The sequence below is a fragment of the Sus scrofa genome, chromosome 12, assembly GCF_054392235.1.
Source record: "Sus scrofa isolate SSC_HxYL_T2T_F1_AM1 chromosome 12, Sscrofa_HxYL_maternal_Yorkshire_Landrace_v2.0, whole genome shotgun sequence".
In the NCBI taxonomy this organism is placed as follows: Eukaryota; Metazoa; Chordata; class Mammalia; order Artiodactyla; family Suidae; genus Sus; species Sus scrofa.
The window spans coordinates 42367258-42379340 of record NC_139394.1 but is presented as its reverse complement, the minus strand read 5'-3'; the positions used below and the strand labels follow the sequence as shown (position 1 = coordinate 42379340).

The window sequence follows — 12083 nt, the reverse complement described above, 5'->3', positions numbered from 1 at the left end:
ACGCCCTTCCTTCCGTTTCCTTAACCAGGACCAATCAGCGCGCAGCACTTACTGGCAGTCAAAAGCAGTGGATTGATCCTGCTCATTGTTCCAGGCATGAGAAGTTGAAAGTCGATGCACTCGACGCGCGCCCTGTAAGCTCTGGGAAGGTTTTCCTTGATTAGGTCATGTCGTCAAATAACTTGTTATGTAGCCTTGACCCTGTCCCTACGCGGCCGCGGAACTCGGAGCAAATCATGGTCACTCTCTACTTGAATAAATAAATAAATCTACTTTAAATAAATCTACTTAAATAAATAAATAAAATACGTGGGACTAATTGTCCCTTATCTTCTGGCTTAGACTTTCTCGATCTTACACAGGTATTAGGTTCTCCCCACACATCTCATTTGCTTATCTTTAGCAAATGAGGCGTCCAAACCTGATTCAGATCATGTGACACACATGTGCCCTTCTCAGCCATTTTTCTCACAGAAAAGGAAGTTGAGGCTTGGCCAATGACAAATATTTATTGAGCTCCAATTGTGAGCACTTCACTGCCCCCAAGCGGGGCTGCGGACACCGTGGATTAGCAGCCACAGTCTCTGGAAGCTTAAGGCTTAGAGAGAAGGCAGGAAGGAGAATCCCTGGGTGGGACTGATTGGCCAGGGAACAAGTGAGTGGCCTCTGAGCCAAAGGTGGGGATCCTGGCCCAGACAGGTGAACTGTGGTGGGCTTTGAGTGACACCTCAGGCTTTAGAAGCAAAGTCACATTTTATTGGGAGCCCTGCTCCTCCTCAAAGCCCTGAGCATTGCCCAGCCTAACCAGGGTTTCACCCCACATGTGTGGTGCCCTCTTAGCGCCATAAGTCACCCCCCCCCCAAAGTCTCCCCCTTTCCGTTGACCCATCAGCCCTAAGGATCTCAGTACTATACGCTCACACCACAGTCACAGTCTGCAGGGATGAATCTGCCACAAACAAGGTAGCCATTCAAATCTTAGCTCAAACCCCTCCCTGGCTATGTGACTTAGAGAGACTGGCTACCCGATCTGAGATTCCCCCATCTGTTAGATGTTAAGGCTTACTTTCCTGAGCTGTCATGAGGCAGAGAGGAGACTGTAAAAAGGCTTTGTGATCTGAAGTGCTGCAAAGGTTATTTATGTGATATTGAGGGTCTGTATCTCTCCTGGACCTCTGGTCCTGACCCCATGTGAGCAGGTTCCAGGCCCCAAGTCCCTGGAGGCCAGGATCCTTGAGCTCAGGCCCCTCCAAAAGAGTTCAGCTGTCAGCCTCAGTGGGCCGTGCTGGGGTTGGGCTTGAGTGACTGAATATCCATCGCTCCTTTTGCTTTGCCAGATTGTCCCAAGAACGCTGTCCAGTCATCAGTGCTGAAGTGGTATTGGCCCCTCTGGCTGCCCACCCGCCCCAGCAGGCAGCTGCCCCTGCCTCCAGCCTCCAAATAGAACTTGGGCCAGGAGTTCCCCTGTGGCTCAGCAGGTTAAGGACCTGAGGTTGTCACTGCTACTGTGTTGCAGATTCAATCCCTACCTGGGAACTTCCAGATGCTGTGGGCAAGGACATAAAAAAAAGATAAAGAACTCAGGCCAAAATCCAGTGTTTCCACACTGACCAAAAAACCTGCAGGATTCTTTTTATGGCTCAACAGTTGTGACCACTGCTGGTTTGAACCAGAAGTATTCCAGTATTCCAGTCCAGGCTTAATAGGGAAGGCCAGAGGTCAGTGACTTGTCCAGGCCACACTTGAATCCCATGCCCTGTCTGGCACCAGTACAAATTCTCCCATCATGGACATCACTTTGGCCACCCCAGACTTGTCCTGTGAGTTGTCTTTGGAGGCTAAGGACATGGAATTCTCCATGATTTTCAAAGGCTTAACTAGACTTCACCCACATCCATACCATGCTGACTTTCCTACCTTTGGGTCCAGAGATGGTGACTCCAGCAAAAAGAAAATTCCTAGAGTTCCTCTCATGCACATTGCATTCAGTAAAAAATACTCCTTCTTCTTTCTATTCTGAGTGACCCCCAGCCTCCATGGACAGCCACACCCCTCCTGCTCCAAAGTCCAGAGAAAAATGTGGCTCTGCTGTGATGACAATGAGATTGGGGAAACCAAGAGGCAAAGGAAGCGTGGTACAGCTCCTCTAGGCAGTGACTAGTTCAAGGAAAGGCAGGTATGATTCCAGGCCCAGGAACTAGATGTCCACACTGGCATGGCCTGGCTCTCCCTGGACCCCCAACATACCCTCTTAGAGACTGTCTAAGGCTGCCTCATGCCTTCGCAGCGTCAGCCTGAGGCTTCAGGCCAGACCTGCAGAGAAGTGCAGTAATAATCAAGGCAGATTTGTTGCAGAGCTCTGCTGCCCGGCAGGCGCTGTCCAGCACATTCGCGAAGGGCCAGACCGGCGCCCAACGCCAATGCCTGGTGATGTGCGTGGAGCCGCGGGCTCGGCGCCCGGCACCGCCAGAGGGCGCTCCAGGTCCAGATTGGCCCTGGCTCAGCACGCACGGGCCCTGGACTGGAGCACAGCTAGCTTCCGACTTTGCTTGAGAGGCAAAATTGCCTCACCACCCCCATGTAGGAAAGAGTAAGTCCGCACAGCGAACATCGCCAAGTGGCGGGAATGAGTGTCGAGAGCATGGGGCTGAGACAGGCGATCCGAGAGGCAGGAACGTCTCCTCCATGAAAGCAAGGCCCAAGTCAGGAGAGCTGAGGGCTCCAAAAGTGACTGGCTGTCCAGAGACAGTTCCCGTGGTGCCCGTTTCCCCGACTCGCGGCAATCCCTGGAATGGAGATCTAGCTGGAAGCTAGCCACCCCGCATCAGCCTGATGAAAGGGAGCTTTGGGGTACTACCTAGGGCGCACCCCTGCCCTGCCCTGCCCCTTCCTGGAGGTCATGATGAAGCGGGCAGATGGATCTAATTACGCCCCACTTGGGCTGTGTGTTGCCCTTATCTGAGGCCAGAGGTTGATAAGGTTGGGCTCTCTGTGCAGCCGTAATAAATCTCAGCTTCTTCCTGCAGCTCTGACACCTCTATCCCTTCAAGATGGCTACGACAGGTCTTTAGGGGACTGATAGGTTCCCAGAAGGGATGGTGACAGACACCCCCCCAAACCCCCAATGTGGCTGTTCACCTTGGAAACCTGCTGCAGACATGGTTACAGTCTGGTGCAAGATATACACCCTCTCCCGGGAAAGAGATGCTCAAGCTGGGTGGCAAGAAACAATGGCCTATGGGACTCCACCCCTCCCCCCCTCCCTTGACCTCCCCTTCCTTCTTCTTCATTGTTCCTGCCATAAACTTGTGCCACAGATCTTTTATAAGCCTAACATCTCCTCAAAGTCCGGGCTGGCATCATTTTGAGCTCAGCCCGTTCGTTTTGGACGCCTTAATAAATCTCTCTTGCTTTACTGACTTGGCCTTGCATGTTCCTCCCTCGGCAAATCTAAAAGAGACCCACTTCCAGATTCTCATCTGCTTCCCTCACTTTACCCTCTGGTGTAAGAGAAAGCTGTTCAGACATCAAAGGGTGTGAAGCTGCTGATGGGGCCTGAGCTTCTGGTGGAGTGGACCCAAGTCATATAGTAAAATGACATTCATTCCCCAACTCCAGACAATGACAGTCTGACCTCCAGTTAGACTCCAAGGAGAACTGCCAAACAACAACAGAGAGAGAATAACTGCCTTATCTACAGCAGAACTGATGGGAGAGCACAGACCTTAAAATTCACTGTTGTTTCATGAATACACCCTACCACCCCCAACCTCACACTTTTCTTTTCTCACACCCCCTCCTGCTTGCAAATCCACATAGGTCTCCCTACACATAGAACTACAACAAAGAGAGAGCAAAGAAATTGGGACCTCCCAGCCAGATTCTCCAAGAAACCTCCAAGGATCCCATGTGGAGTGGCAGTGGGGCTGGGGCTTGCACAAACCTCTTAACTCACCGCATGGCAGGTGCCAGGGAGGGGGACTTTTGCCCTCTACTTGTCTTGAGTTCTTGTGGCTGCACTAAGAATAAAACTGAAACAAGACAGGAGAAAAAGAAACAAACAAACAAAATTCTCATTTTGTCTTTTTTAGAACTGCACCTGCAGCATATGGAAGTGCCCAGGCTAGGAGTCGAATCAGAGCTGTAGCTGCTGGCCAATGTCACAGCAACTCGGGATCCGAGACCATCTTTGACCTACACCATAATTCATGGCCAACATGGGATCCTTAACCCACTGAGCGAGGACAGGGATTGAATTCACATCCTCACATATCCCAGTCAGGTTCATTACCACTGAGCTCCAAAGAAACAAAGAAATAAAATTTAATTCATGTGCATGGAGATCCCATAGAAATGAGACCTAAAAAATGACCAAAGCAGGGAGTTCCCGTTGTGGCTCAGTGGTTAATGAATCCGACTAGGAACCATGAGGTTTTGGGTTTGATCTCTGGCCCTGCTCAGTGGGTTAAAGATCCAGCGTTGCCATGAGCTGTGGTGTAGGTCGCAGATATGGCTCAGATCCCTAGTTGCTGCGGCTGTGGTATAGGCTGGTGGCTACAGCTCCAATTAGACCCCTAGCCTGGGAACTTCTATATGCCGCGGGAGCAGCCCTAGAAAAGGCAAAAAGACAAAAAAAAAAAAAGAAAGAAAGAAAGAGAGAAAAAGACCAAAGCAGCCAACCATTTTTTATTTGTTTGTTTTTTGCTTTTTAGAGCCGCACCCGCGGCATATGGAGGTTCCCAGGCTAGGGGGTGAATCGGAGCTACAGCTGCCTGCCTACGCAGGATCTGAGCCATGTCTGCAACCTACACCACAGCTCATGGCAATGCTGGATCCTTAACCCACTGAATAAGGCCAGGGATCAAACCTGTGTCCTAATGAATACTGTCAGATTCATTTCTGCTGAGCCATGACGGGAACTCCTCTTTCTTTCTTTCTTTCTTTTTGCAGCCTCACCTGAGGCATGGGGTCTAATTGGAGTTGCAGCTGTGGCCTATGCCACAGCCATGGCAATGCGGGATCCAAGCTGCATCTGTGACCTATACTGCAGATTGCAGTAACACCAGATCCTTAACCCACTGAGTGGGGCTAGGGATCAAACCTGCATCCTCACAGAGACAACATCAGGCCCTTAACCCCCTAAGCTGCAATGGGAACTCCCACATTGGCCATTTCTTAAGCAACTTCAATTCAAAATAATAAAAATGCCATTGAGGCACATTTGGGGGCAGCCTACCCTGTCCCTACACAGAGAAGCATAGGAACTGTGCTCAGTGGGGAGCAGGGTGAAGGAAGCGAAATCCCCGGTTTCCTTCCCCATCTTTTATTTTATTTTTATTTTTATTTGTTTCCATTATAGCTGGTTTACAGTGTTCTGATAATTTTCTACTGTGCAGCAAGGTGATGCAGTCACACATACACATAAACATTCCTTTTTCTCACATTATCATGCTCCATCATTCCTTCCCCATCTTTTAAAACCAAATACAAAATAATGACTTTTCAGGAGTTCCTATTCTGGCTCAGTGGGTTAAGAACCTGACTAGCATCCATGAGTATGTAAGTTTGATCCCCGGCTCCACTCATTGGGTTAAGGATCTGGTGTTGCTATGAGCTGTGGGTATAGGTCACAGATGCAGATTGGATCTGGCATCGCTGTGGCTGTGGTGAAGGCTGGCAGCTGCAGCTCCAATTCAACCCCTAGTCTGGGAACTTCCATATGCCGTAGGAGCAGCCCTAAAAAAAACAAAACAAAACAAAAAAACAAAAAACAAAAAAAAACTCTTCAGACAAATACAAAGCCATGAGACTTCTTCAGCAGAACTGCACAAAAAAGTTATTCAGGCAACAGGAAAATAATACCAGATGGAAATTAAAATCACAATGTAGGAAGTTCCTGTCACTGCTCAGGGGTTAGCAATGCTGACTAGGATCCATGAGGATGCAGGTTTGATCCCTGGCCTCACTTGGTGGGTTAAGTGCCCGATGTTGCCGTGAGCTGTGGTATAGGTTGCAGATGTGGTTCAGATCCCACGTTGCTGTGCCTGTGGCATAGACTGGTGGCCACAGTTCCAATTGGCCCAGGAACCTCCATATGCCACAGGTGCAACCCTAAAAGACAAAAAAAAAAAAAAAAAGAAAAAAAGACCAAAAAATTTTTTAAAATAAATAAAATCACAATGTAATACCACACACCTACAAGAATGACTAAAATTATAAAGACTGGCAGCACCAAGCACTGGCAAGGAGGTGGCTAAGAACTAGATGTTTGTGCCTGTCCTCCGCCCCCACAATTCATATGTTGAAATCCTAGCCCCCGATGTGATAGTATTCAGAGGTGATAAAGTCATGAGGATGGAACCCTTGTGAATGGTATTAGTGCCCTTGTATAAGAGACCCCAGAGAGCTCTCGTACCGTCTTTCCTCCACAAAGAGGCACAGTGAGAAGAGGACAGTCTGTGAAGCAGGAAACAGGTTCTCATCAGACACCAAATCTGCTGGCATCTTGATCTTGGACTTCCCAGCCTCGAGAACTGTGAGAAATAATGTTTGTGGTTTAAGCCACCCATTCTCTAGTATTTTGGGTATAGTGAATGGACAAAGAAGTAGGGTGCTGCTTTAACAAATACCTAAAAATGTGCGAGCAGCTTTGGAACTGGGTAATGAGCCAAGGCCAAAAGAGTTCTGAGATGCTTGCTAGAAAAAAACCTCAGTTGCCATGAAAGGACCTTCAAGGGTGAGATTTGAGTGAGGGCTCAGAAGAGGAGGAGAACTGCAGAGAAAGCTTCAATATTCTAGAGAATACCTAAATGTTGGTAGAAATACGGATGGTAAAGGCCGTTCTGAAGCGATGTCTCCAAAGGAAATGAAACAGAACTTGTTAATGGAAATTGGAGGAAAAGTGATGCTTAGTATAAAGTGTCAAAGAACTTGGCTGAACTGTGTTCCTGTTCCGGAGTTTTGTGGAAGGTGGATCTTGCAAATGATGACACTGAATATTTAGGTAAGAGATTTCTTTCCTTTTTCTTTTTTTTTTTCTTTTCTTTTTAGGATTGCTCCTGTGGCATATGGAAGTTCCCAGGCTAGGAGTCCAATGAGAGCTATAGCTGCTGGCCTATGCCACAGCCACAGCAATGCCAGATCTGAGGTGCGTCCACAAACTACACCACAGCTCACATCAACACTGGATCCCCAGCTCACTGAGCAAGGCCAGGGATCAAACCCATGCCCTCATGGTTACAAGTCAGATTCATTTCCCCTTAGCCATGACAAGAACTCCTAGGTAAGAGATTTCTAAGGAAGCATTGAAGGCATGGCTGGGCTCCCCCTGACTGCATCTGGTAAAATGTGAGAAGTGAGAAATGACTTAGAGGTGGAATTGCTAAGCCAAAAACTGCAGAACTTAGAGATTCTCAGCCCAGGCATATTGTAAGAAACAGAACACCAATGGTGTGGCCCCAGCAAACATCTGATCGGGAGAACTGTTTGGATCAGCCATCTAGGAAAAAACCAGGTAAAAGTCTTCCAAACAAAGAACAATGGGAAGATGACCATGAAGGCTAGTCAGAGCTCACTGGGGCTGCCATTCCCATTATGGTCCAGAGGACACAGCGCTGGCCAGGACAGAACAATTTCAAAGGGTACAACTGCCTCTCTGGTTCCAGGAGGCAGGATGCCCCACTCCACGCCTCACTGTGTCCCTTCACCCCCTGCAGAGAGCCTAGAGCTGAGCATCCAGCTAAAGGGGATTATTCTCCAGCCTCAAAGGTTTATTTTTATTTATTTATTTGTTTATTTGTCTCTTTGCCTTTTCTAGGGCCGCTCCCATGGCATATGGAGATTCCCAGGCTAGGGGTTTAATTGGAGCTATAGCCGCCGGCCTACGCCAGAGCCACAGCAATGCTGGATCCGAGCCGCATCTGCAACCTACACCATAGCTCACGGCAATGCCAGATCCTTAACCCACTGAGCAAGGCCAGGGATTGAACCCGAAACCTCACGGTTCCTAGTTGGATTTGTTAACCACTGCGCCACGAAGGGAATCCCGACAGCCTCAAGGGTTTAATGTTGTTTGTCCTGTTAGGTTCGGGACTTCCTTCGGAACCTATTACCCCTTCTATCATGCTTCTCTCCTTTGGGGGTACACAGTCTATTGAATCACTGTCTATAGAACACTAACTAATATAGGTCAACCATACTTCAAAAAAAAACTCATGGAAAAGCAGATGAGATTTGCTGTTACCAGAGGTATTTTTTGGGGGGGGGGGTTGGATGAGGGTAGCCAAAAAGTACACACTTACAGTTGTAAGATCAATAAGTATGAGGGATGTAAAGTATAATTAATATAATTAACACTGCTCTATCTTCTTAAAGTTGTTAAGAGAGTAAATCCTGGAGTTCCCGTTGTGGCTCAGTGGTTAATGAATCCGACTAGGAACCATGAGGTTTCGGGTTCGATCCCTGGCCTTGCTCACTGGGTGAAGGATCTGGTGTTGCCGTGAGCTGTGGTGTAGGTTGCAGAAGCGGCTCAGATCCCACGTTGCTGTGGCTCTGGCGTAGGCCGGAGGCTACAGCTCCAATTCGAACCCTAGCTTGGGAACCTCCACATGCTGAGGGAGCAGCCCTAGAAAAGGCAAAAAGACAAAAAAAAAAAAAAAAAAAGAGAGAGAGAGATTAAATCCTGGGAGTTTCCATTGTGGCTCAGCAGAATGAACCCAACTAGTATCCATGAGGATGTGTGTTCAATCCGTGGCCTTGCTCAGTGGGTTAAGGATCAGGCATTGCCATGAGCTGTGATGTACGTCACAGACACAGCTGAGATCCCAAGTTGTTGCGGCTGTGTGATGTAGGCTGGTGGCTACAGCTCCGATTTGACCCCCAGCCTGGGAACTCCCATATGCCACAGGTGGAGCCCTAAAAAATAAACAAATAAATAAATACATTTTAAAAAAAGAGAATAAAGCCTGGGAGTTCTCATCACAAGGAAATTTTTTTTTCTATTTATCTAATTTTGTACCTCCATGAGATAATGGATGCTCACTAAACTTACTGTGGTAATCATTTCATGGTGTGTGTAAACATCAAATTATTCTGCTGGCCACCTTAAACTTATAGAGTGCTACATGCCAATTACATCTCAATAAAGCTGGAAGAAAAGGAAAAAAGAATTGTCAAACCGTTCCAGGAAGAGGACTCTTGAGATGACTTATTTTGCTACTTACTAAAGCATGTTGCTTGATTGACTCTTGATGACTGAAGTCATTTTTCCCAGAAGACCAGCCAGTGTGGGGAGATTTTTCTGGAGCCCTAGGCAAGGAAGGTAGATTTCCAGGGGTGCAGTTAGGCTGACACAGGTCATCCAATCCTTCATCCCCATAGATGTTCCAGACACATGGGGCAAACTCCCGTGAGAAGAAAACTTGACATTCATTTACCACCAAATGGTTGTTTTTAAATTGGGGGGGGGGGCTGAGGCTATAATTAAGATAGACATCACAGAGGAGTCCAACCTTTGGCAAAGTTTTATTTATTTTTTATTTTTACGGCCACACCTGTGACATCTAGAAGTTCCTGGGCTAGGGGCTGAACTGGAGCTGCAGCTGCTGGCTTGTGCTACAGCAACGCCAGATCTGAGTTGCATCTGAGAGCTACACTGCAGCTTGTGGCAACGCCAGATCCTTAACCCACTGAGCGAGGCCTGGGATTGAACCCGCATCCTCATGGATGCTGGCTGGGTTCTTAACCCTCTAAGCCACAATGGGAACTCCAGGCCCCCCTCATTCTGCCACACAGAGCAGTTGCCTGCAGCCTCCGGGTGTATTTCTGAGCTAACCAAGAACTAGTTGCTAATAATTTCAGCAGAATTAAAACAGAGAAAGAAAAACAAGTGTCCCTAGAAATATTAGCAACCTATACCTTCAGTGATGCCATCATAATGGTCAAAGTTCGAATATATTAGACTCCGTCATAAAGGGAAGTCCTAAAGGCAGTGCCAAGGTCAGAAATTACTTGAAAGAAGCACCCTGAAACAAACCATAGCTTGAAGAAATACCTACTCTTTTAAGAGGCAGCAGGTGCTGACTGTCTGAGGGCCAGGCACCCCATCTCCCCACTCAGCCAGTCCAGTCCAGGCCACTCAGAGAACAGAAGGGAGTCTGATTTTGTTGAGCCTTTTGAAATCCTTTCTGTCTCTGTCTCTCCCTCCCTCTCTCTCTTTTTCTCATTTCTTCTTTGTTTCTCTTTAGTTTCAGAGCCCCCAGCTGATTATGTCCATAACCTCTTACTGCTCCAGCGGGAGCAAGAGCTTGTTTGGAGATTCCAGAGCAGCAGCATGCACGGCCATGACCAAGACAGGAAATGGTCATGCAGAACAAGGGTCCACAAGCCCTTAGCGGGAGGCCAAGTTCTGGGCTGCTGTTCGGTGGTTTCTCAGAGGTTTCTCTGAATTGGAGTAAGGTTTCCCAGGCTTCGGGTCTTACCTAGCACTGGCCCTCCTCTTCCTCACTGTTGGCTTGGGGCAGTTCGCAGCCCCTCTCTGGGCCTGCAGCTGGTCTGCACATAGAAGGTAGGTAACACCTCCACCAGCCATGGGGGTGGGGGGGGCAGGGTTGTCCCCGCCCACGTCATTTGCATAATGTGGGCTTGCGCTGGGAGGCCTGGCTTTTAGTGGAATCCGTGCTTCTGGCTGGGTTCAGGTGACACACCTCACCTCGCCAGCTGTGCATGGGAACCTGCTTTCTGGGTCTGCTTTCCAACCCTGGCCATCCTTGCCAAGGGAAAAAAGGCGAGACTCGTCCCTTAACGAATAATTTTACATAATTACAGAGCTGCTTTGACTTTGGGTCTGCACTGATTGGGCTCAAGGGCCATGGGGAAAAGGCAATCATGGGGGGGGGGGGGAGGTGGGGGAGAGCAGAGTGGAAACCAGGGACCTACCGAGGGGCCCCAGGCCGGAAGACCCTCCCAGGAGGTTCCGGGTCCAGGAGCCTTTGGGTGTGGTCCTGTCAGAAATGAGTCCTGACTGGCGAGTTGTAACCGGCCTAGAGCGCCCAGGCTCACGAGACTAGGCATTATTCATAGACCGAATCATGGTTTAGAAGGATCTTGGCCCCAGAGGGGATCCCAGTCTCTTCAAGTTTCTCGCCACACATTCACTCACCCTCCCAGGGCCTAAAAGGGCAGCCATCTCTAAAGGTCCCCGCTTCTTTGTCAGGTCAATGCCTGGGCCGCCCTCCATCAAGAAGGACAGCCCTTCATCCCCACCCCCGCCCATCCACCCACCCACCCCCATTCCCCCATACTTGCTCAGGGCCCGCCCCAAAACCCCGCCCCGTCCCCTCCGTAAGAAATTCTGGCTAAAAGGCGAGCGCAGGGACCCTGTAGGGCACCGCTCACCTGCTCCAAAGGCGCTGTCCAGCCCACGGTGCTGAAACATTCTGGGTCCTGTCACCTGAGAACTGAAAGCAGTCCCGGCCTGCAGCCGCCATTCACAATCCGAAAGGATCCAGGCCTTGTCCACACTGGTCTAAAAATCTGCAGAGATGCTTGTGTGCCTCTGTGGGTTTAAACTGGAATCACCTGAGGAGGCCAGGCTCAGGAGAGGACCAATGTTTGTCCAGGAGCCACACAGCTCAGGAGAATGGATACTACTCAATTCCCGTGTTCCATCCAGGAATCAGTAGGCATTCACCCCCTAAGAGCATCCACGCTGGCCCCTCCCCAACTTGTCCTATGAGCTGTGTGGGGAGACTGGGCCCAGGGAAGCGTCCGTTCATTTTCCAGGAACTCAGTTCTTCCTACCTGCATGCAAACCCAGCAGGTCCTGCTGCCTGAAGGGAGTGGGGAGATGACCCCAAGGTTTTCTCCCAAACACATTCCCTGCAGTGAAGATACCTCTTCTTCCACTCTGGATGACTCCCAACTTCCAGGGTGTTTACAACCCCTACCCACCCCACCCCCCAATGTCCAGACAGGCAGGGGAGATCAGGTGTCCCTGGTGAAGGGCTCTGCAATTTGGAATCTAGGATCTTGCCCTTGAAGGAGTAAATGACACGGTTGCCTAGTGAATTAATTGAGCATAATTG

General features: G+C 49.1%; 1 long non-coding RNA gene across 1 annotated transcript; it reads right to left on the bottom strand.

Moving 5' to 3' along the window:
* Positions 1-3: 3 nt before the first annotated feature.
* On the bottom strand, positions 4-11523 carry LOC146398227 (uncharacterized). The gene is made up of 4 exons (XR_014821356.1): positions 11395-11523; positions 9222-9306; positions 3956-4031; positions 4-141 (listed from the first exon to the last, which is right to left on the bottom strand). It is a non-coding gene; the product is annotated as an uncharacterized LOC146398227 (long non-coding RNA).
* Between the last annotated feature and the right edge of the window lie 560 nt (positions 11524-12083).